This window comes from Panulirus ornatus, chromosome 24, assembly GCF_036320965.1.
Source record: "Panulirus ornatus isolate Po-2019 chromosome 24, ASM3632096v1, whole genome shotgun sequence".
Taxonomy (NCBI): Eukaryota; Metazoa; Arthropoda; class Malacostraca; order Decapoda; family Palinuridae; genus Panulirus; species Panulirus ornatus.
The window spans coordinates 16,952,906-16,979,001 of record NC_092247.1 but is presented as its reverse complement, the minus strand read 5'-3'; the positions used below and the strand labels follow the sequence as shown (position 1 = coordinate 16,979,001).

Below are 26,096 nucleotides of genomic sequence, written 5' to 3'. Positions count from 1 at the left end.
TTCCTCATCTGATCCTGGTCAAGTGTGTGTGTGTGTGTGTGTGTGTCATTCTCAACAGCTAACTGTGTCTCATGCTGCAGCACAGTGTCTCCCTAGGAACCTGGATTTTATGATCAGAGACCTATAATTGCTTATCCCACTATGCCAATCGCCAAGCAAGGTACAAGGAGATCTTTTCCTTGATCAATATGGTCAAGCTCCATTGAAATTAATACAGCTAAGCCATACTCGATGGTTGTCAATTGAATCAGCAATTGTTTGGATACTGCAGCAGTGGGTTGAACTTAAGACTCGCTATGAAGTGGCAAGAAATGTTGAGAGGTGTTACACAGCTCAGATCCTCTTTGACATATTTTGTGACTGGAAAAACTATACCTTCCTGATATTCTTGGAGAAGTTCAGCATGTAAATGAAAAATTTGAAGCAGAGGTACAGGATCCAACCAAACTGCTAAGCGACCTTATTCAACTTATTGATTCCATGAATTCTAAGTTCCTCATCCCAGGTAGAAAATCAAAGGAAGGAAATTCAGCAGAGAACTACTTAGACCCACACCCGGACTTGGGTTACGAGTTTGAAAAGAAGATGGAACACTCTAAGTTTCCTGATGAAAAGGATATTCGAGGAGGATGCATACAGATTGTAGTGGAATTGGATAGACAGTTTCGTCATCGTTTGCCAGACAATGTCCAAGTGTTACGATCAATATCATCACTGAGTGCAAGTCAATGCCTGCAACCTATAAAGCCTGGAATACTGGAATTAGCAAAGATGTTTACTGATAACGAAGAAATTCTCACAGGCATTGAGTTCCAGTGGAGGAAGCTTCGTCATGCATTGTGGAAACAGAACACTTGAACCCCAGCACTCTAGGATAAAATAGCCTTGTTACACAGGGTTGCAACAGGAGAAAATCCCTTCAGTGACCTCTTTCAGTTGGCTTTGACTCTGCTGACATTACCCTATCTAACGATGATGTAGAGTGTATCTTAGTCATATGAACATCGTGAAGTCGAAGCTTCCAAATTGACTGTCGAAAGCTTTAATGCAATATTAACTATCAATTATAGACTGAGAAGAAATGGAAGCTGCTGTTATAATTATAAGCTACCCTAGGGAAGCACTAAAGATCACTGGATCATTGAAAGTGTACGAGTCATCGCAACATTGACCACCAAAACCCCAGGACACAAAGGACGAAGAGATTGCGAATTGGGAATTAGCAATGAGTGTTTTAGTGTCGAAACAATCTATCGTACCTGTTATTAATAATCTGGCACGTCAAAGAGCAGGAATAATTCGAAGAGCATTTTTTATCGCTGTCATTTTAGTAAGTTTAGCGCTTTTCGAGAGTGAATCTAGCGGCATCTGAAATGTTAAGTTGGCAACGTTGACAGTGTATTGGTAAACAGTGCCAAGGAAGGTCTGACGTGGAGTGGTCGTGTGGACCTATAGGACACCAAAGCATAAGAGAGATCTGTGTAAAAGGCCATGTTATCTCTGGTCGGAAGTGCGTGTTGATAAGGTGAAGTTGACTGTGATCAGGTGAAAGTGTTTTGAGGAATTCAGAAGCAAGTGACGTGATACAGGGCTGAGTGGCAGAAAGGCCAAGGTGAGATTTTTGACGTATTACAGTACTGTTGTGGGAAGAAATTTTTCATTTGTTAATGATCTTAGACGTGGTTTAGAAGAGTGATGTGACAGTCTTTATGATGGTTTTGATAGAAATATTGATATCTCAATGATTATATATGTATCGGGATAAAGATATTAAAGAATGAAATTTCACTATATATCGCGGGGAAAGTTTTGCTTTAACACATGGGAAATTAGAGAACAAATAATTTACGATGGTTTTCAAGCGAAAAGAAAATATGAAGAACACGTTATGCAACAGCTGAGTTGACAAAAATAAAGAAAAAACGGTGAAATATCCATAAGGTCGCCTTTGAAATAATTTTTTACGGATTTAGATAAATAGAAAAGATTTTGATGGACTCTTTGTGCATAGAAAAAGTGATTTTGACCAGAGTAGCATGATTTGTTGCATATTTATTCCTTTGTAAAGTGATATAAGGTGAATGATAGGTAGTACTGAATGATAGGTAGTACATGCAGTAATACTAAGTGAAAACACTAGTATGAATCGACAGAACCTATGAGAACCACTCTTAATCTTACATAGACCACATTTAACCTCACTTAGAGGTCGAGATTTACCATGATCGGTTTCATACCCTATTACAGTAACCCTAGAATGTTATCGTCTTTTTGCCATAATGATAGTGTGCAGGCACAGGAAGTAAACACAAGAAAAAACTGATCACAGTGAAAAATTTCCTTGCCACTGAATATAACTTGCATCTAATGCTCACTTTTTTTTCAGTTGATATTGAAAATATCCTAAATTTAGGTTACTTGGTGAAGTGATTTTTATAGGTTCTGTTGATTTCTAGAAGTGTTTCTTTACTACTTTTCCCTCCACATTTTGTCAGATCATCATATTCTTTTTCCATTCTTCAGTATTGTTATGTATTATCGTAGCTTAAATTTTTATGCTTCAATTTATCCTCAGTCTGAATCACACCTACTAAGTTTAATGAGTTCAGCATTATGTTTTTGTTCCAAAAACTGATACTTTACCCTTTGTGTTATTATTATTATGCTTTGTCGAAAATGATAGTCTTAGGATGAAGTGAACTTTTTGAGTGTACTTGATGTAACAAGAATAATCCTTAGAGGCACTGTCACTGCAAAAGATAACATTATGATATCCTAGAAAGGAACAAATATCTATGAAGTATAATGAAGTGTCATTTCTGTGTGGAGAAAATGAGATGTGACATTACAAAACAGCAAAATTGTATAGATTGCAGTGTACTGTATACATGATGATTTCAACCATTATCTGTTCCAGCTCAGATAGTGAATAGAAATGTTCTGGATGCACTAGCAATATGGATATCTTTAGTTTTCTTACTACTTGCAAGATACACTGAAATATATTTGCTGATATATTACTCAGGGAAATAATGCAAATGAGTGGGAGATGTATAAAAGAAAGAGGCAGAAAGTCAAGAGAAAGGTGCAAGAGGTGAAAAAGAGGGCAAATGAGAGTTTGGGTGAGAGAGTATCATTAAATTTTAGGGAGAATAAAAAGATGTTTAAGAAGGAGGTAAATAAAGTGCATAAGACAAGGGAACAGATGGGAACTGCAGTGAAGGGGGCTAATGGGGAGGTGATGACAAGTAGTGGTGATGTAAGAAGGAGATGGAATGAGTATTTTGAAGGTTTGTTGAATGTGTTTGATGATAGAGTGGCAGATATAGGGTGTTTTGGTCGAGGTGGTGTGCAAAGTGAGAGGGTTAGGGAGAATGATTTGGTAAACAGAGAAGAGGTAGTAAAAGCTTTGCGGAAGATGAAAGCTGGCAAGGCAGCGGGTTTGGATGTTATTGCAGTGGAATTTATTAAAAAAGGGGGTGACTGTATTTGTTGACTGGTTGGTAAGGTTATTTAATGTATGTATGACTCATGGTGAGGTGCCTGAGGATTGGCGGAGTGCTTGCATAGTGCCATTGTATAAAGGCAAAGGGGATAAAAGAGAGTGATCAAATTACAGAGGTATAAGTTTGTTGAGTATTCCTGGTAAATTATATGGGAGGGTATTGATTGAGAGGGTGAAGGCATGTACAGAGCATCAGATTGGGGAAGAGGAGTGTGGTTTCAGAAGTGGTAGAGGATGTGTGGATCAGGTGTTTGCCTTGAAGAATGTATGTGAGAAATACTTAGAAAAGCAAATGGATTTGTATGTAGCATTTATGGATCTGGAGAAGGCATATGATAGAGTTGATAGAGATGCTCTGTGGAAGGTATTAAGAATATATGGTGTAGGAGGCAAGTTGTTAGAAGCAGTGAAAAGTTTCTATTGAGGATGTAAGGCATGTGTACGAGTAGGAAGGGAGGAAAGTGATTGGTTCTCAGGTGAATGTTGGTTTACAGCAGGGATGCATGATGTCTCATTGGTTGTTTAATTTGTTTATGGATGGGGTTGTTAGGGAGGTGAATGCAAGAGTTTTGGAGAGAGGGGCAAGTATGCAGTCTGTTGGGGATGAGAGAGCTTGGGAGGTGAGTCAGTTGTTGTTCGCTGATGATACAGTGCTGGTGGTTGATTTGTGCGAGAAACTGCAGAAGCAGGTGACTGAGTTTGGTAAAGTGTGTGAAAGAAGAAAGCTGAGAGTAAATGTGAATAAGAGCAAGGTTATTAGGTACAGTAGGGTTGAGGGACAAGTCAGTTGGGAGGTACATTTGAATGGAGGAAAACTGAAGGAAGTGAAGTGTTTTAGATATCTGAGAGTGGATTTGGCAGCAGATGGAACCATGGAAGTGAGTCATAGGGTAGAGGAGGGGGTGAAAGTTCTGGGAGCCTTGAAAAATGTTTGGAAGTTCAGAACATTATCTCGGAAAGCAAAAATGGGTATGTTTGAAGGAATAGTGGTTCCGACAATGTTATATGATTGTCAGGCGTGGGCTGTAGATAGAGTTGTGTGGAGGAGGTTGGATGGGCTGGAAATGAGATGTTTGAGGACAATATGTGGTGTGAGGTGGTTTGATCGAGTAAGTAATGAAAGGGTAAGAGAGATGTGTGGCAATAAAGGGAGTGTGGTTGAGAGAGCAGAAGAGGGTGTTTTGAAATGATTTGGTCACATGGAGAGAATGAGTGAGGAAAGATTGACAGAGAGGATATATGCGTCAGAGGTGGAGGGAACGAGGAGAAGTGGGAGACCAAATTGGAGGTGGAAAGATGGAGTGAAAAGATTTTGAGTGATCAGGTCCTGAACACGCAGGAGGGGGAAAGGCGTGCAAGGAATAGAGTGAATTGGAATGATGTGGTATACCGGGGTCGATGTGCTGTCAGTGGATTGAACCAGGTCATGTGAAGTGTCTGGGGTAAACCATGGAAAGTTCTGTGGGGCCTGGATGTGGAAAGGGAGCTGTGATTTCGGTGCCTTATACATGACAGCTAGAGACTGAGTGTGAGCGAATGTGGCCTTTGTTGTCTTTTCCTAGTGCTACCTTACGCACATGCGGGCAAAGGGGGCTGTCATTTCATGTGTGGTGGGGTGGCGATGGGAATGAATGATGGTAGACAGTATGAATTATGTACATGTGTATATACATATATGTCTGTGTTGAGATGCATAGGTATGTATATGTGCGTGTGTGGACATGTATGTATATACATGTGTATTTTGGTGGGTTGGGCCATTCTTTCTTCTGTTTCCTTGCGCTCTCTCGCTAACGCGGGAGACAGCAACAAAGTATGATAGATAAATAAAACAATACTCAGGAACCCTTCTATTTTGAAAATGGGGAACAAAAATGGAATGTTTGTCAGAGAGATAACAGTTTTTAACCTACACCAGAGTTAAAAAGGGCCTGTCCATATAAAGGAAGCTAGTATTCAAAGGATTAGGATTGTATTGTAATCACTATTTTCACTTACTGTAAGGTAAGAAAATGGTATAGATCATGCTCATGTTTGCAAAAGCGAATGCATGGTTTAGGTTTATGAGTGTTATAATCTAAATGAATCCTCGATGCTACAGTAAAAATGATTTTAAGGTGGGATTCTCAGTTCTCACTCATGTAGCTCATTTTTCTATAGAAATTTTGAAATTAGACCTTATCTGGAACAGTTGTCCTCATGCAGTAATCAAATTAATATGAATTTTTGAACATGAGCTCACATATGTACTCACCCAACCATAATTTATGAAAATATGGTTGCATCCATTTTCATAAGCATTGCCAATACATTGTAATGAATTAAAAGCTAAATAAACCATTGTTTGATTTGAAGCTAATTAGATTTCAGCCAATCTACTGTTTTTCAATTTTATGTGGATCATTTTTGAAGTATGTAAATGCATTATACTGTATTATTATTTACGAAACAATTAATCATCAAAAAATTTTATTTTTCTTTGGAGGAAATGGTGCCTTGTTGAAAATTTACTTTTCTTGATTAATAAGAACCATGTCATATTCCTAAATTAAGATAAATCATGGCAATTTGTCATATATGTACAAGTTTGCATGAACATATTATACTTTTAGGATTTTGCATAAATCCTAATGCAGTTTGCTTTTTCTTTATTTATCTTACATTATTAACTTTATCCTTTTTCTTGATGAATTTAAGCTGAGTTGTATCCTCACAATGAATTGGATGGTTTGATCTCTTGCTTCAATATCACAGGAGTAGATAGCTAGAGGATGATTTTATTGATATATGAATAATGAGAAAAGAGTACATGAGATTTAGAGTTGGACGAGGACGACATTTCCTACAGAAGAGTCAAAACAAGTTCCAGGCCTGGAAAAGCCGTAGCTCAGTAAAAAAAAAAAACTCGGTACTTTTCTTTGTGTAAAACACGAATCGAGAACCACTGTTTACATCGTCTCGTCAAGAATAGAATGATTCGTAGGTTGGTGACTTCCATGCTATAGTTAAATACTAAATAATATATATATATATATATATATATATATATATATATATATATATATATATATATATATATATATATATGGCTATGGATAGAGATGTGCGCAGGAGGATGGATGTGCTGGAAATGAGATGTTTGAGGAAAATGTGTGGTGTGAGGTGGTTTGATCGAGTAAGTAACGTAAGGGTAAGAGAGATGTGTGGAAATAAAAAGAGCGTGGTTGAGAGAGCAGAAGAGGGTGTTTTGAAATGGTTTGGGCACATGGAGAGAATGAGTGAGGAAAGATTGACCAAGAGGATATATGTGTCGGAGGTGGAGGGAACGAGGAGAAGAGGGAGACCAAGTTGGAGGTGGAAAGATGGAGTGAAAAAGATTTTGTGTGATTGGGGCCTGAACATGCAGGAGGGTGAAAGGAGGGCAAGGAATAGAGTGAATTGGAGCGATGTGGTATACAGGGGTTGACGTGCTGTCAGTGGATTGAATCAAGGCATGTGAAGCGTCTGGGGTAAACCATGGAAAGCTGTGTAGGTATGTATATTTGCGTGTGTGGACGTGTGTATGTACATGTGTATGGGGGGGGGCTGGGCCATTTCTTTCGTCTGTTTCCTTGCGCTACCTCGCAAACGCGGGAGACAGCGACAAAGTATATAAAAAAAAAAAAATATATATATATATATATATATATATATATATATATATATGGTCATCTACGTGGTCATCTCATCTCCTTTGCTGGGGAGAGTGAGGAGGAGAGTGAGGGAGAGGAGGGGCCAGAGGTAGAAATTGAAGATGATATTCAGTACCTGAGATCACTTGACCCAGCAGATTTGAAGCTGTTCTTCGAATGGATGGGAATACAGCTGAGCAGATGAGAAAGTGAACTACGCGGGAAACGGCGATCAAATTTAAAGAGGGAAGTCAGCACCACAAGTAAAGCATCCTCCTCGAAGGCTCAGAGTGGGGTGCCTAAATGTGTGTGGATGTAACCAAGATGTGAAGACCCTTACTGGAAAAAACAATCACTCTTGAAGTAGAACCTTCAGACACAATTGAAAATGTGAAGGAAAATAGTGAAATTGGAAAAAAATGTAGCTTAGACATTGAAGCTTATTGATACAGTGGTTAAATTGATGAGAACTGCTATTGACGTTTGTGTAAATAAATTATACATTTCTTTTTTTCCATAGCCAGAGGTTGAACCATTATGTGACATTCTTTTTCATTCATTTCAAGCTAGAAGTTTCAGTTTTCTAAATTGTTTCTTACATTTCTCATATGTATATATATATATGTATGTGTGTGTGTGTGTATATGTGCGTATGTATGTGTATGTGTGTGTATGTGTATATGTATATATATATGTATATTATCCCTGGGGATAGGGCTGAAAGAATACTTCCCACGTATTCCTCGCGTGTCGTAGAAAGCGACTAGAGGGGACGGGAGCGGGGGGCCAGAAATCCTCCCCTCCTTGTATTAACTTTCTAAAATGGGAAACAGAAGAAGGAGTCACGCGGGGAGTGCTCATCCTCCTCGAAGGCTCAGAGTGGGGTGCCTAAATGTGTGTGGATGTAACCAAGATGTGAAAAAAGGAGAGATAGGTAGTATGTTTGAGGAAAGGAACCTGGATGTTTTGGCTCTGAGTGAAACGAAGCTCAAGGGTAAAGGGGAAGAGTGGTTTGGGAATGTCTGGGGAGTAAAGTCAGGGGTTAGTGAGAGGACAAGAGCAAGGGAAGGAGTAGCAATACTCCTGAAACAGGAGTTGTGGGAGTATGTGATAGAGTGTAAGAAAGTAAATTCTCGATTGATATGGGTAAAACTGAAAGTTGATGGAGAGAGGTGGGTGATTATTGGTGCATATGCACCTGGGCATGAGAAGAAAGATCAAGAGAGGCAAGTGTTTTGGGAGCAGCTGAATGAGTGTGTTAGTGGTTTTGATGCACGAGACCAGGTCATAGTGATGGGTGATTTGAATGCAAAGGTGAGTAATGTGGCAGTTGAGGGAATAATTGGTATACATGGGGTGTTCAGTGTTGTAAATGGAAATGGTGAAGAGCTTGTAGATTTATGTGCTGAAAAAGGACTGATGATTGGGAATACCTGGTTTAAAAAGCGAGATATACATAAGTATACTTATGTAAGTAGGAGAGATGGCCAGAGAGCGTTATTGGATTACGTGTTAATTGACAGGCGTGCGAAAGAGAGACTTTTGGATGTTAATGTGCTGAGAGGTGCAACTGGAGGGATGTCTGATCATTATCTTGTGGAGGCTAAGGTGAAGATTTGTATGGGTGTTCAGAAAAGAAGAGTGAATGTTGGGGTGAAGAGGGTGGTGAGAGTAAGTGAGCTTGAGAAGGAGACCTGTGTGAGGAAGTACCAGGAGAGACTGAGTACAGAATGGAAAAAGGTGAGAACAATGGAAGTAAGGGGAGTGGGGGAGGATTGGGATGTATTTAGGGAATCAGTGATGGATTGTGCAAAAGATGCTTGTGGCATGAGAAGAGTGGGAGGTGGGTTGATTAGAAAGGGTAGTGAGTGGTGGGATGAAGAAGTAAGAGTATTAGTGAAAGAGAAGAGAGAGGCATTTGGACGATTTTTGCAGGGAAAAAATGCAATTGAGTGGGAGATGTATAAAAGAAAGAGACAGGAGGTCAAGAGAAAGGTGCAAGAGGTGAAAAAAAGGGCAAATGAGAGTTGGGGTGAGAGAGTATCATTAAATTTTAGGGAGAATAAAAAGATGTTCTGGAAGGAGGTAAATAAAGTGCGTAAGACAAGGGAGCAAATGGGAACTTCGGTGAAGGGCGCAAGTGGGGAGGTGATAACAAGTAGTGGTGATGTGAGAAGGAGATGGAGTGAGTATTTTGAAGGTTTGTTGAATGTGTTTGATGATAGAGTGGCAGATATAGGGTGTTTTGGTCGAGGTGGTGTGCAAAGTGAGAGGGTTAGGGAAAATGATTTGGTAAACAGAGAAGAGGTAGTGAAAGCTTTGCGGAAGATGAAAGCCGGCAAGGCAGCAGGTTTGGATGGTATTGCAGTGGAATTTATTAAAAAAGGGGGTGACTGTATTGTTGACTGGTTGGTAAGGTTATTCAATGTATGTATGACTCATGGTGAGGTGCCTGAGGATTGGCGGAATGCGTGCATAGTGCCATTGTACAAAGGCAAAGGGGATAAGAGTGAGTGCTCAAATTACAGAGGTATAAGTTTGTTGAGTATTCCTGGTAAATTATATGGGAGGGTATTGATTGAGAGGGTGAAGGCATGGACAGAGCATCAGATTGGGGAAGAGCAGTGTGGTTTCAGAAGTGGTAGAGGATGTGTGGATCAGGTGTTTGCTTTGAAGAATGTATGTGAGAAATACTTAGAAAAGCAAATGGATTTGTATGTAGCATTTATGGATCTGGAGAAGGCATATGATAGAGTTGATAGAGATGCTCTGTGGAAGGTATTAAGAATATATGGTGTGGTAGGCAAGTTGTTAGAAGCAGTGAAAAGTTTTTATCGAGGATGTAAGGCATGTGTACGTGTAGGAAGAGAGGAAAGTGATTGGTTCTCAGTGAATGTAGGTTTGCGGCAGGGGTGTGTGATGTCTCCATGGTTGTTTAATTTGTTTATGGATGGGGTTGTTAGGGAGGTAAATGCAAGAGTTTTGGAAAGAGGGGCAAGTATGAAGTCTGTTGGGGATGAGAGAGCTTGGGAAGTGAGTCAGTTGTTGTTCGCTGATGATACAGCGCTGGTGGCTGATTCATGTGAGAAACTGCAGAAGCTGGTGACTGAGTTTGGAAAAGTGTGTGGAAGAAGAAAGTTAAGAGTAAATGTGAATAAGAGCAAGGTTATTAGGTACAGTAGGGTTGAGGGTCAAGTCAATTGGGAGGTGAGTTTGAATGGAGAAAAACTGGAGGAAGTGAAGTGTTTTAGATATCTGGGAATGGATCTGGCAGCGGATTGAACCATGGAAGCGGAAGTGGATCATAGGGTGGGGGAGGGGGCGAAAATCCTGGGGGCCTTGAAGAATGTGTGGAAGTCGAGAACATTATCTCGGAAAGCAAAAATGGGTATGTTTGAAGGAATAGTGGTTCCAACAATGTTGTATGGTTGCGAGGCGTGGGCTATGGATAGAGTTGTGTGCAGGAGGATGGATGTGCTGGAAATGAGATGTTTGAGGACAATGTGTGGTGTGAGGTGGTTTGATCGAGTGAGTAACGTAAGGGTAAGAGAGATGTGTGGAAATAAAAAGAACGTGGTTGAGAGAGCAGAAGAGGGTGTTTTGAAGTGGTTTGGGCACATGGAGAGGATGAGTGAGGAAAGATTGACCAAGAGGATATATGTGTCGGAGGTGGAGGGAACAAGGAGAAGAGGGAGACCAAATTGGAGGTGGAAAGATGGAGTGAAAAAGATTTTGTGTGATCGGGGCCTGAACATGCAGGAGGGTGAAAGGAGGGCAAGGAATAGAGTGAATTGGAGCGATGTGGTATACCGGGGTTGACGTGCTGTCAGTGGATTGAAGCAGGGCATGTGAAGCGTCTGGGGTAAACCATGGAAAGCTGTGTAGGTATGTATATTTGCGTGTGTGGACGTATATATATACATGTGTATGGGGGGGGGTTGGGCCATTTCTTTCGTCTGTTTCCTTGCGCTACCTCGCAAACGCGGAAGACAGCGACAAAGTATAATAATAATAATAATGAATAATGTGTGTATTTATATATATGTTTATTTATTTTATTTTGCTTTGTCGCTGTCTCCCGCGTTAGCGAGGTAGCGCAAGGAAATAGACGAAAGAATGGCCCAACCCACCCACATACACATGTATATACATACACGTCCACACACGCAAATATACATACCTATACATCTCAATGTACACATAAATATACACACACAGACATATACATATATACACATGTACATGTACATCATTCCAATTCACTCTCTTCCTTCCACACCTTTCACCCTCCTGCATGTTCAGGCCCCGATCACTCAAAATCTTTTTCACTCCATCTTTCCACCTCCAATTTGGTCTCCCACTTCTTCTCGTTCCCTCCACCTCTGACACATATATCCTCTTTGTCAATCTTTCCTCACTCATTCTCTCCATGTGACCAAACCATTTCAAAACCCTCTCTTCTGCTCTCTCAACCACACTCTTTTTATTTCCACACATCTCTCTTACCCTTACATTACTTACTCGATCAAACCACCTCACACCACATATTGTCCTCAAACATCTCATTTCCAGCACATCCACCCTCCTGCGCACAACTCTATCCATAGCCCACGCCTCGCAACCATACAACATTGTTGGATAATGTTCTCACTTCCAAACATTCTTCAAGGCTCCCAAAATTTTTGCCCCCTCCCCCACCCTATGATTCACTTCCACTTCCATGGTTCCATCCGCTGCCAAATCCACTCCCAGATATCTAAAACACTTTACTTCCTCCAGCTTTTATCCATTCAAACTTACCTCCCAATTGACTTGACCCTCAACCATACCTTGCTCTTATTCACATTTACTCTTAACTTTCTTCTTTCACACACTTTACCTATCTCAGTCACCAGCTTCTGCAGTTTCCACATAAATCAGCCACCAGCACTGTATCATCAGCGAACAACAACTGACTCACTTCCCAAGCTCTCTCATCCACAACAGACTGCATACTTGCCCCTCTTTCCAAAACTCTTGCATTCACCTCCCTAACAACCCCATCCATAAACAACTTAAACAACCATGGAGACATCACACACCCCTGCCACAAACCTACATTCACTGAGAACCAATCACTTTCCTCTCTTCCTACACGTACACATGCCTTATGTCCTCGAAAAAAACTTTTCACTGCTTCTAACAACTTGTCTCTCACACCATATATTCTTAATACCTTCCACAGAGCATCTCTATCAACTCTATCATATGCCTTTTCCAGATCCATAAATGCTACATACAAATCCATTTGCTTTTCTAAGTATTTTTGACATACATTCTTCAAAGCAAACACCTGATCCACACATCCTCTACCACTTCTGAAACCACACTGCTCTTCCCCAATCTGATGTTCTGTACATGCCTTAACCCTCTCAATCAATACCCTCCCATATAATTTCCCAGGAATACTCAACATACTTATACCTCTGTAATTTGAGCACTCACTCTTATCCCCTTTGCCTTTGTACAATGGCACTATGCAAGCATTCTGCCAATCCTCAGGCACCTCACCATGAATCGTACATACATTAAATAACCTTACCAACCAGTCAACAATACAGTCACCCCCTTTTTTAATAAATTCCACTGCAATATCATCCAAACCTGCTGCCTTCCCAGCTTTCATCTTCTGCAAAGCTTTTACTACCTCTTCTCTGTTTACCAAATCATTTTCCCTAACCCTCTCAATTTGCACACCACCTCGACCAAAACACCCTATATCTGCCACTCTCTCATCAGACACATTCAACAAACCTTCAAAATACTCACTCCATCTCCTTCTCACATCACCACTACTTGTTATCACCTCCCCGTTAGCCCCCTTCACTGAAGTTCCCATTTGCTCCCTTGTCTTACGCACTTTATTTACCTCCTTCCAAAACCTCTTTTTATTCTCCCTAAAATTTAATGATACTCTCTCACCCCAACTCTCATTTGCCCTCTTTTTCACCTCTTGCACCTTTCTCATTACCTCCTGCCTCTTTCTTTTATACATCTCCCACTCATTTGCATTTTTTCCCTGCAAAAGTCATCCAAATGCCTCTCTCTTCTCTTTTACTAATAATCTTACTTCTTCATCCCACCACTCACTACCCTTTCTAATCAACCCACCTCCCACGCTTCTCATGCCACAAGCATCTTTTGCGCAAGCCATCACTGCTTCTCCAAATACATCCCATTCCTCCCCCACTCCCCTTACCTCATTTGTTCTCACCTTTTTCCATTCTGTACTCAGTCTCTCCTGGTACTTCCTCACACAAGTCTCGTTCCCAAACTCACTTACTCTCACCACTCTCTTCACCCCAACATTCTCTCTTCTTTTCTGAAAACCCCTACATATCTTCACCTTCACCTCCACAAGATAATGATCAGACATCCCTCCAGTTGCACCTCTCAGCACATTAACATCCAAAAGTCTCTCTTTCGCGTGCCTATCAATTAACACATAATCCAATAACGCTCTCTGGCCATCTCTCCTACTTACATACGTATATTTATGTATATCTCGCTTTTTAAACCAGGTATTCCCAATCACCAGTCGTTTTTCAGCACATAAATCTACAACACTGAACACCCCATGTATACCAATTACTCCCTCAACTGCCACATTACTCACCTTTGTATTCAAATCACCCATCACTATAACCCGGTCTTCTGCATCAAAACCACTAACACACTCGTTCAGCTGCTCCCAAAACACTTGCCTCCTGATCTTTCTTCTCATGCCCAGATGCATATGCACCAATAATCACCCACCTCTCTCCAAACTTTCAGTTTTACCCATATCAATCTAGAATTTACTTTCTTACACTCTGTAACATACTCCCACAACTCCTGTTTCAGGAGTAGTGCTACTCCTTCCCTTGCTCTTGTCCTCTCACTAACTCCTGACTTTACTCCCAAAACATTCCCAAACCACTCTTCCCCTTTACCCTTGAGCTTCATTTCACTCAGAGCCAAAACATCCAGGTTCCTTTCCTCAAACATACTACCTATCTCTCCTTTTTTCTCATCTTGGTTACATCCACACACATTTATACACCCCAATCTGAGCATTCGAGGAGGATGAGCACTCCCCGTGTGACTCCTTCTTCTGTTTCCCCTTTTAGTAAGTTAGAATACAAGGAGAGGAGGGTTTCTGGCCCCCACTCCCGTCCCCTTTAGTCGCCTTCTATGACGCTGAGGAATATATTTATATATATATTTTATTTATTTTATATTATTTATTTAGCTTTTTCGCAGTCTCCCGCGTTAGTGAGGTAGCGCAAGGAAACAGATGAAAAATGGCCCAATGCACCCACGTACACATGTATATACATACACTTCCACACACGCAAATACACATACCTATACATCTCAATGTACACATATATATACACACACAGACATATACATATATACACATGTACATAATTCATACTGTCTACCTTTATTTATTCCCATCGCCACCTCGCCACACATGGAATAACAACCCCCTCCCCTCTCATGTGTGCGAGGTAGCGCTAGGAAAAGACAACAAAGGCCCCATTCGTTCACACTTAGTCTCTAGCTGTCATGTAATAATGCACCGAAACCACAGCTCCCTTTCCACATCCAGGTTCCAGAGAACTTTCCATGGTTTGCCCCATACGTTTCACATGCCCTGGGTCAATCCATTGACAGCACGTCGACCCCGGTATACCACATCGTTCCAATTCACTCTATTCCTTGCACGCCTTTCACCCTCCTGCATGTTCAGGCCCCAATCACTCAAAATCTTTTTCACTCCATCTTTCCACCTCTAATTTGGTCTCCCACTTCTCGTTCCCTCCACCTCTGACACATATATCCTCTTGGTCAATCTTTCCTCACCCATTCTCTCCATGTGACCAAACCATTTCAAAACAAGCTCTTCTGCTCTTTCAACCACACTCTTTTTATTTCCACACATCTCTCTCACCCTTACATTACTTACTCGATCAAACCACCTCACACCACATATTGTCCTCAAACATCTCATTTCCAGCACATCCACCCTCCTGCGCACAACTCTATCTATAGCCTACGCCTCGCAACCATACAACATTGTTGGAACCACTATTCCTTCAAATACTTCCCACGTATTCCCTGCGTGTCGTAGAAGGCGACTAAAAGGGGAGGGAGCGGGTGGCTGGAAATCCTCCCCTTTCTTGTTTTTTTTTAATTTTCCAAAAGAAGGAACAGAGAAGGGGGTCAGGTGAGGATATTCACTCTAAGGCCCAGTTCTCTGTTCTTAACGCTACCTCGCTAATGCGGGAAATGGCAAATAGTATGAAAAAAAAAAAGATATATATGTATATATATATTGAAGAATGTGTGGAAGTCGAGAACATTATCTCAGAAAGGAAAAATGGGTATGTTTGAAGGAATAGTGGTTCCAACAATGTTGTATGGTTGCGAGGCGTGGGCTATGGATAGAGTTGTGTGCAGGAGGATGGATGTGCTGGAAATGAGATGTTTGAGGACAATGTGTGGTGTGAGGTGGTTTGATCGAGTAAGTAACGTAAGGGTAAGAGAGATGTGTGGAAATAAAAAGAGCGTGGTTGAGAGAGCAGAAGAGGGTGTTTTGAAATGGTTTTGGCACATGGAGAGAATGAGTGAGGAAAGATTGACCAAGAGGATATATGTGTCGGAGGTGGAGGGAACGCGGAGAAGTGGGAGCCAAATTTGGAGGTGGAAAGGGGTAAAAAAGATTTTGTGTGATGGGGGCCCTGAACATGCAGGGGGGAAGGAGGGAAAATAATGAATTGGACGATGTGGAACCGGGGTTTGCGTGCTGTAGTGGTTTAAAGGGGGGGGCATGTGAAGCGTCGGGGGGTAAACCAGGAAAGCTGTGTGGTATGATATTTGCGTGTGTGGACGTATATTTACATGTGAAAGGGGGGGTTGGGCCTTTTTCTTTCGTCTTTTTCCCTTGCGCTACCTAAAACGGGAAGAAGCGCAAAAAAAATAATATAAATAATAAAATAATGTGTGTTTTATTTATGTTTTTTTTTTTTATTTTGTTTTGTCGCGTCTCCCGCGTTAGCGGGTAGCGCAAGGAAATAGACAAAAGAATCCCCCAACCCCCCCCCAATACAATGTAATAATACACGTCCAACCGCAAATAATACTTAATCCAATGTACACATAAATATACACACACAGAATATAATTTATACACTGTAGTACTCATTCCAATTCACTCTCTTCCTTCCACACCTTTCACCCCCCTGCATGTTCGGGCCCCGATATCAAATCTTTTTCACCCCATTTTTCCCACCCCCGTTTTGGTTCCCACTTTTTCTTCCCCCCTTGCAATATCCTTTTTGTCTCTTTCCTCACTCATTCTCCCATGTGACCAAACCATTTCAAACCCTCTCTGCTCTTCAACCACACTTTTTTTATTTCCAACATCTTTTTACCTTACATTACTTATTCGATAACCATCACCCCACATTTTGTCCTAAAACATCTATTCCAGACACCCCCTTGCGCACAACTCTACCATAGCCACCCCTCGAAAACCAAAACAACATTGTTGGAAATTTTTTGGATTCCAACATTCTTCAAGGCTCCCAAATTTTGCCCCTCCCCCCCCCCTTGACCCTTTCCGCTTCCAGGGTTCCATCCGCTGCCAAATCCACTCCCAGATATCAAAAAAACACTTTATTTCCCTCCATTTTTTTATCATTAAAATTACCCCCCAATTGATTGCCCCTAAACCAAACCCTTGCTCTTTTTCACTTTTTACTTTAATTTTCTTCTTTCACACACTTTACAAATCAGTCACAGCTTCTGCGTTTCTCCATTAAATCAGCCCCGCACTGTATCATCAGCGAACAAAAATGATCACTTCCAAGTCCTCATCCACAAAGACGCTACTTGCCCCTCTTTCCAAAACTCTTGCATTCACTCCCTAAAAACCCCACCTAAACAACAAAAAACAACCATGGAGACATCACCCCCCCGCCAAAAAACCTACTTCACTGAAAACCCAATCATTTTCTCTTTCTACACGTACCATGCTTACGCCCTCGATAAAAATTTTCATGCTTCAAAATTGTTTTCTCACACCATATATTCTTAATACCTTCCACAGAGATCTCTATCAACTTATCATATGCTTTTCCAGATCCATAAATGCTACATACAAATCCATTTGCTTTTTTAAGTATTTTTGGCATACATTCTTCAAAGCAAACACCGATCCACACATCCTCTTTCCACTTTTGAAACCAAAACTGCTCTTCCCCAATCTGATGTTCTGTACATGCCTTAACCCTCTCAATCAATACCTCCCATATAATTTCCCAGGAATACTCAACATACTTAAAACCCCTGTAATTTTACACTCACTCTTATCCCCCTTTTCCTTGTACAATGGCACTCTGCAAGCATTCTGCCAATCCTCAGGCACCTCACCATGAGTCATACATACATAAAAACACTTACAACCAGTCAACAATACAGTCAACCCTTTTTTAATAAATTCCCTGCAATATCATCCAAACCTGCTGCCTTGCCAGCTTTCATCTTCTGCAAAGCTTTTTACTACCTCTTTTCTGTTTACCAAATCATTTTCCCCCAACCCTCTCACTTTGCACACCACCTCGACCAAAACACCCCAATTTCTGCCACTCTCTCATCAAACACATTCAACAAACCTTCAAAATACTCACTCCATCTCCTTCTCACATCACCACTACTTGTTATCACCTCCCCGTTAGCCCCCTTCACTGAAGTTCCCATTTGCTCCCTTGTCTTACGCACTTTATTTACCTCCTTCCAGAACATCTTTTTATTCTCCCTAAAATTTAATGATACTCTCTCACCCCAACTCTCATTTGCCCTCTTTTTCACCTCTTGCATCTTTCTCTTGACTTTCTGCCTCTTTCTTTTATACATCTCCCGCTCATTTGCATTTTTCCGTGCAAAAGTCATCCAAATGCCTCTCTCTTCTCTTTTACTAATAATCTTACTTCTTCATCCCACCACTCACTACCCTTTCTTACCTTCCCACCTCCACGCTTCTCATGCCACAAGCATCTTTTGCGTAAGCCATCACTGCTTCTCCAAATACACCCCACTTCCCTTACCTCCTTTGTTCTCACCTTTTTCCATTCTGTACTCAGTGTCTCCTGGTAATTCCTCACACAAGTCTCGTTCCCAAACTCACTTACTCTCACCACTCTCTTCACCCCAACATTCTCTCTTCTTTTCTGAAAACCCCCTACAAATCTTCACCTTCACCTCCACAAGATAATGATCAGACATCCCTCCAGTTGCACCTCTCAGCACATTAACATCCAAAAGTCTCTCTTTCGCGTGCCTATCAATTAACATGTAATCCAATAACACTCTCTGGCCATCTCTCCTACTTACATACGTATATTTATGTATATATCGCTTTTTAAACCAGGTATTCCCAATCACCAGTCGTTTTTCAGCACATAAATCTACAAGCTCTTTACCATTTCCATTTACAACACTGAACACCCCATGTATACCAATTACTCCCTCAACTGCCACATTACTCACCTTTGTATTCAAATCACCCATCACTATAACCCGTTCTTGTGCATCAAAACCACTAACACACTCATTCAGCTGCTCCCAAAACACTTGCCTCTCCTGATCTTTCTTCTCATGCCCAGATGCATATGCACCAATAATCACCCACCTCTCTCCATCAACTTTCAGTTTTACCCATATCAATCTAGAATTTACTTTCTTACACTCTGTAACATACTCCCACAACTCCTGTTTCAGGAGTAGTGCTACTCCTTCCCTTGCTCTTGTCCTCTCACTAACTCCTGACTTTACTCCCAAAACATTCCCAAACCACTCTTCCCCTTTACCCTTGAGCTTCATTTCACTCAGAGCCAAAACATCCAGGTTCGTTTCCTCAAACATAATACCTATCATTCCTTTTTTCTCATCTTGGTTACATCCACACACATTTAGACACCCCAATCTGAGCATTCGAGGAGGATGAGCACTCCCCGCGTGACTCCTTCTTCTGTTTCCCCTTTTAGTAAGTTAGAATACAAGGAGAGGAGGGTTTCTGGCCCCCGCTCCCGTCCCCTTTAGTCGCCTTCTACAACACGTGAGGAATATATTTATATATATATTTTATTTATTTTATATTGTTTATTTAGCTTTTTCGCAGTCTCCCGCGTTAGCGAGGTAGCGCAAGGAAACAGATGAAAGAATGGCCCAACGCACCCACGTACACATGTATGTACATACACTTCCACACATGCAAATACACATACCTATACATCTCAATGTACACATATATATACACACACAGACATATACATATATACACATGTACATAATTCATACTGTCTACCTTTATTTATTCCCATTGCCACCTCGCCACACATGGAATAACAACCCCCTCCCCCCTCATGTGTGCGAGGTAGTGCTAGGAAAAGACAACAAAGGCCCCATTCGTTCACACTCAGTCTCTAGCTGTCATGTAATAATGCACCGAAACCACAGCTCCCTTTCCACATCCAGGTTCCAGAGAACTTTCCATGGTTTGCCCCAGACGTTTCACATGCCCTGGGTCAATCCATTGACAGCACGTCGACCCCGGTATACCACATCGTTCCAGTTCACTCTATTCCTTGCACGCCTTTCACCCTCCTGCATGTCCAGGCTCCGATCACTCAAAATCTTTTTCACTCCATCTTTCCACCTCTAATTTGGTCTCCCACTTCTCCTCGATCCCTCCACCTCTGACACATAAATCCTCTTGGTCAATCTTTCCTCACCCATTCTCTCCATGTGACCAAACCATTTCAAAACACCCTCTTCTGCTCTTTCAACCACACTCTTTTTGTTTCCACACATCTCTCTCACCCTTACATTACTTAATCGATCAAACCACCTCACACCACATATCGTCCTCAAACATCTCATTTCCAGCACATCCACCCTCCTGCGTACAACTCTATCTATAGCCTACGCCTCGCAACCATACAACATTGTTGGAACCACTATTCCTTCAATACTTCCCACGTATTCCCTGCGTGTCGTAGAAGGCGACTAAAAGGGGAGGGAGCGGGTGGCTGGGAAATCCTCCCTTTCTTGTTTTTTTTTAATTTTCCAAAAGAAGGAACAGAGAAGGGGGTCAGGTGAGGATATTCATCTAAGGCCCAGTTCTCTGTTCTTAACGCTACCTCGCTAATGCGGGAAATGGCAAATAGTATGAAAAAAAAAAAGATATATATGTATATATATATTGAAGAATGTGTGGAAGTCGAGAACATTATCTCAGAAAGGAAAAATGGGTATGTTTGAAGGAATAGTGGTTCCAACAATGTTGTATGGTTGCGAGGCGTGGGCTATGGATAGAGTTGTGTGCAGGAGGATGGATGTGCTGGAAATGAGATGTTTGAGGACAATGTGTGGTGTGAGGTGGTTTGATCGAGTAAGTAACGTAAGGGTAAGAGAGATGTGTGGAAATAAAAAGAGCGTGGTTGAGAGAGCAGAAGAGGGTGTTTTGAAATGGTTTTGGCACATGGAGAGAATGAGTGAGGAAAGATTGACCAAGAGGATATATGTGTCGGAGGTGGAGGGAACGCGGAGAAGTGGGAGACTAAATTGGAGGTGGAAAGATGGAGTGAAAAAGATTTTGTGTGATCGGGGCCTGAACATGCAGGAGGGTGAAAGGAGTGCAAGGAATAGAGTGAATTGGATCGATGTGGTACACTGGGGTTGACGTGCTGTCAGTGGATTGAATTAGGGCATGTGAAGCGTCTGGGGTAAACCATGGAAAGCTGTGTAGGTATGTATATTTGCGTGTGTGGACGTATGTATATACATGTGTATGGGGGTGGGTTGGGCCATTTCTTTCGTCTGTTTCCTTGCGCTACCTCGCAAACGCGGGAGACAGCGACAAAGCAAAAAAAATATATATATATATATATATAAGAGTGAGTGCTCAAATTACAGAGGTATAAGTTTGTTGAGTATTCCTGGGAAATTATATGGGAGGGTATTGATTGAGAGGGTGAAGGCATGTATAGAGCATCAGATTGGGGAAGAGCAGTGTGGTTTCAGAAGTGGTAGAGGATGTGTGGATCAGGTGTTTGCTTTGAAGAATGCATGTGAGAAATACTTAGAAAAGCAAATGGATTTGTATGTAGCATTTATGGATCTGGAAAAGGCATATGATAGAGTTGATAGAGATGCTGTGTGGAAGGTATTAAGAATATATGGTGTGGGAGGCAAGTTGTTAGAAGCAGTGAAAAGTTTTTATCGAGGTTGTAAGGTATGTGTACGTGTAGGAAGAGAGGAAAGTGATTGGTTCTCAGTGAATGTAGGTTTGCGACAGGGGTGTGTGATGTCTCCGTGGTTGTTTAATTTGTTTCTGGATGGGGTTGTTAGGGAGGTGAATGCAAGAGTTTTGGAAAGAGGGGCAAGTATGAAGTCTGTTGTGGATGAGAGAGCTTGGGAAGTGAGTCAGTTGTTGTTCGCTGATGATACAGTGCTGGTGGCTGATTCATGTGAGAAACTGCAGAAGCTGGTGACTGAGTTTGGTAAAGTGTGTGAAAGAAGAAAGTCAAGAGTAAATGTGAATAAGAGCAAGGTTATTAGGTACAGTAGGGTTGAGGGTCAAGTCAATTGGGAGGTAAGTTTGAATGGAGAAACACTGGAGGAAATAAAGTGTTTTAGATATCTGGGAGTGGATCTGGCAGCGGATGGAACCATGGAAGCGGAAGTGAATCATAGGGTGGGGGAGGGGGCAAAAATCCTGGGAGCCTTGAAGAATGTGTGGAAGTCGAGAACATTATCTCGGAAAGCAAAAATGGGTATGTTTGAAGGAATAGTGGTTCCAACAATTTTGTATGGTTGCGAGGCGTGGGCTATAGATATAGTTGTGCGCAGGAGGGTGGATGTGCTGGAAATGAGATGTTTGAGGACAATGTGTGGTGTGAGGTGGTTTGATCGAGTAAGTAACGTAAGGGTAAGAGAGATGTGTGGAAATAAAAAGAGCATGGTTGAGAGAGCAGAAGAGGGTGTTTTGAAATGGTTTTGGCACATGGAGAGAATGAGAGAGGAAAGATTGACCAAGAGGATATATGTGTCGGAGGTGGAGGGAACGAGGAGAAGTGGGAGACCAAATTGGAGGTGGAAAGATGGAGTAAAAAAGATTTTGAGTGATCGGGGCCTGAACATGCAGGAGGGTGAAAGGAGGGCAAGGAATAGAGTGAATTGGATCTATGTGGTATACCGGGGTTGACGTGCTGTCAGTGGATTGAATCAAGGCATGTGAAGCGTCTGGGGTAAACCATGGAAAGCTGTGTAGGTATGTATATTTGCGTGTGTGGACGTATGTATATACATGTGTATGGGGGTGGGTTGGGCCATTTCTTTCGTCTGTTTCCTTGCGCTACCTCGCAAACGCGGGAGACAGGAAAAAAAAAAAATATATATATATATATATATATATATATATATATATATATATATATATATATATATATATATTTTTCTTTCTTTTTTTAAACTATTCGCCATTTCCCGCGTTAGCGAGGTAGCGTTAAGAACAGAGGACTGGGCCTTTTTTGGAATATCCTCACCTGGCCCCCTCTGTTCCTTCTTTTGGAAAATTAAAAAAAAAAAAAAAAAAAAAAAAAGAGAGAGGGGAGGATTTCCAGCCTCCCGCTCCCTCCCCTTTTAGTCGCCTTCTACGACACGCAGGGAATACGTGGGAAGTATTCTTAATCCCCTGTCCCCAGGGATAATATATTTTTTTTTTTTTTTTTTATACTTTGTCGCTGTCTCCCGCGTTTGCGAGGTAGCGCAAGGAAACAGACGAAAGAAATGGCCCAACCCCCCCCCATACACATGTACATACACACGTCCACACACGCAAATATACATACCTACACAGCTTTCCATGGTTTACCCCAGACGCTTCACATGCCTTGATTCAATCCACTGACAGCACGTCAACCCCAGTATACCACATCGCTCCAATTTACTCTATTCCTTGCCCTCCTTTCACCCTCCTGCATGTTCAGGCCCCGATCACACAAAATCTTTTTCACTCCATCTTTCCACCTCCAATTTGGTCTCCCTCTTCTCCTCGTTCCCTCCACCTCCGACACATATATCCTCTTGGTCAATCTTTCCTCACTCATTCTCTCCATGTGACCAAACCATTTCAAAACACCCTCTTCTGCTCTCTCAACCACGCTCTTTTTATTTCCACACATCTCTCTTACCCTTACGTTACTTACTCGATCAAACCACCTCACACCACACATTGTCCTCAAACATCTCATTTCCAGCACATCCATCCTCCTGCGCACAACTCTATCCATAGTCCACGCCTCGCAACCATACAACATTGTTGGAACCACTATTCCTTCAAACCTACCCATTTTTGCTTTCCGAGATAATGTTCTCGACTTCCACACATTCTTCAAGGCTCCCAGAATTTTCGCCCCCTCCCCCACCCTATGATCCACTTCCGCTTCCATGGTTCCATCCGCTGCCAGATCCACTCCCAGATATCTAAAACACTTCACTTCCTCCAGTTTTTCTCCATTCAAACTCACCTCCCAATTGACTTGACCCTCAACCCTACTGTACCTAATAACCTTGCTCTTATTCACATTTACTCTTAACTTTCTTCTTTCACACACTTTACCAAACTCAGTCACCAGCTTCTGTAGTTTCTCACATGAATCAGCCACCAGCGCTGTATCATCAGCGAACAACAACTGACTCACTTCCCAAGCTCTCTCATCCCCAACAGACTTAATATATATATATATATTTATATATATATATATATATTTCTTTTCTTTTAAACTATTCGCCATTTCCCGCGTTAGCGAGGTAGCGTTAAGAACAGAAGACTGAGCCTTTTTTGGAATATCCTCACCTGGCCCCACTCAGTTCCTTCTTTTGGAAAAAAAAAAAAAAAGAGAGGGGAGGATATATATATATATATATATTTTTTTCTTTTATACTTTGTCGCTGTCTCCCGCGTTTGCGAGGTAGCGCAAGGAAACAGACGAAAAAAATGGCCCAACCCCCCCCCATACACATGTATATACATACGTCTACACACGCAAATATACATACCTACACAGCTTTCCATGGTTTACCCCAGACGCTTCACATGCCCTGCTTCAATCCACTGACAGCACGTCAACCCCGGTATACCACATCGCTCCAATTCACTCTATTCCTTGCCCTCCTTTCACCCTCCTGCATGTTCAGGCCCCGATCACACAAAATCTTTTTCACTCCATCTTTCCACCTCCAATTTGGTCTCCCTCTTCTCCTTGTTCCCTCCACCTCCGACACATATATCCTCTTGGTCAATCTTTCCTCACTCATCCTCTCCATGTGCCCAAACCACTTCAAAAGACCCTCTTCTGCTCTCTCAACCACGCTCTTTTTATTTCCACACATCTCTCTTACCCTTACGTTACTCACTCGATCAAACCACCTCACACCACACATTGTCCTCAAACATCTCATTTCCAGCACATCCATCCTCCTGCGCACAACTCTATCCATAGCCCACGCCTCGCAACCATACAACATTGTTGGAAACACTATTCCTTCAAACATACCCATTTTTGCTTTCCGAGATAATGTTCTCGACTTCCACACATTCTTCAAGGCCCCCAGGATTTTCGCCCCCTCCCGCACCCTATGATCCACTTCCGCTTCCATGGTTCCATCCGCTGCCAGATCCACTCCCAGATATCTAAAACACTTCACTTCCTCCAGTTTTTCTCCATTCAAACTCACCTCCCAATTGACTTGACCCTCAACCCTACTGTACCTAATAACCTTGCTCTTATTCACATTTACTCTTAACTTTCTTCTTTTTTCATACTATTTGCCATTTCCCACATTAACGAGGTAGTGCTGAGAACAGAGCACAGAGCCTTTGAGGAAATATCCTCACTTGGCCCCCTTCTCTGTTACCCTTTTGGAAAATTAAAAAAAACGAGAGGCAGCGGGTTTAGATGGTATTGCAGTGGAATTTATTAAAAAAGGGGATGCCTGTATTGTTGACTGGTTGGTAAGGATATTTAATGTGTGTATGACTCATGGTGAGGTACCTGAGGACTGGCGGAATGCTTGCATAGTGCCATTGTACAAAGGCAAAGGGGATAAGAGTGAGTGTTCAAATTACAGAGGTATAAGTTTGTTGAGTATTCTTGGGAAATTATCTGGGAGGGTGTTAATTGAGAGGGTGAAGGCATGTACAGAACATCAGATTGGGGAAGAGCAGTGTTGTTTCAGAAGTGGTAGAGGATGTGTGGATCAGGTGTTTGCTTTGAAGAATGCATTTGAGAAATACTTAGAAAAGCAAATGGATTTTTATGTAGCACTTATGGATCTGAAGAGGGCATATGATAGAGTTGATAGAGATGCTCTGTGGAAGGTATTAAGAATATATGGTGTGAGAGACAAGTTGTTAGAAGCAGTGAAAAGTTTTTATCGAGGATGTAAGGCATGTGTACGTGTAGGAAGAGAGGAAAGTGATTGGTTCTCAGTGAAATAGGTTTGTGGCAGGGGTGCGTGATGTCTCCATGGTTGTTTGATTTGTTTATGGATGGTGTTGTTAGGAAGGTGAATGTAAGAGTTTTAGGAAGAGGAGCAAGTATGCAGTCTGCTGTTGATGAGAGAGCTTGGAAGTGAGTCAGTTGTTGTTCGCTGATGATACAGCGCTGGTAGCTGATTTGTGTGAGAAACTGTAGAAGCTGGTGACTGAGTTTGTTAAAGTGCATTAAAGAAGAAAGCTGAGAGTAAATGTGAATAAGAGCAAGGTTATTAGGTACAGTAGGCTTGAGGGACAAGTCAATTGGGAGGTAAGTTTGAATGGAGAAAAA

General features: G+C 41.7%; 1 protein-coding gene across 2 annotated transcripts in view; it reads left to right on the top strand.

Annotated features, from left to right (window-relative positions):
* Positions 1–1,374: 1,374 nt before the first annotated feature.
* The window catches only part of LOC139757125 (calcium-independent phospholipase A2-gamma-like), a 174,311-nt gene continuing 149,589 nt past the window's right edge, over positions 1,375–26,096 (top strand). For both annotated transcript variants that reach the window (XM_071677226.1, XM_071677225.1), the window contains exon 1: positions 1,375–1,612. The gene's annotated coding sequence lies outside the window, so the exon portion shown is untranslated. The remainder of the gene's footprint in view (positions 1,613–26,096) is intronic.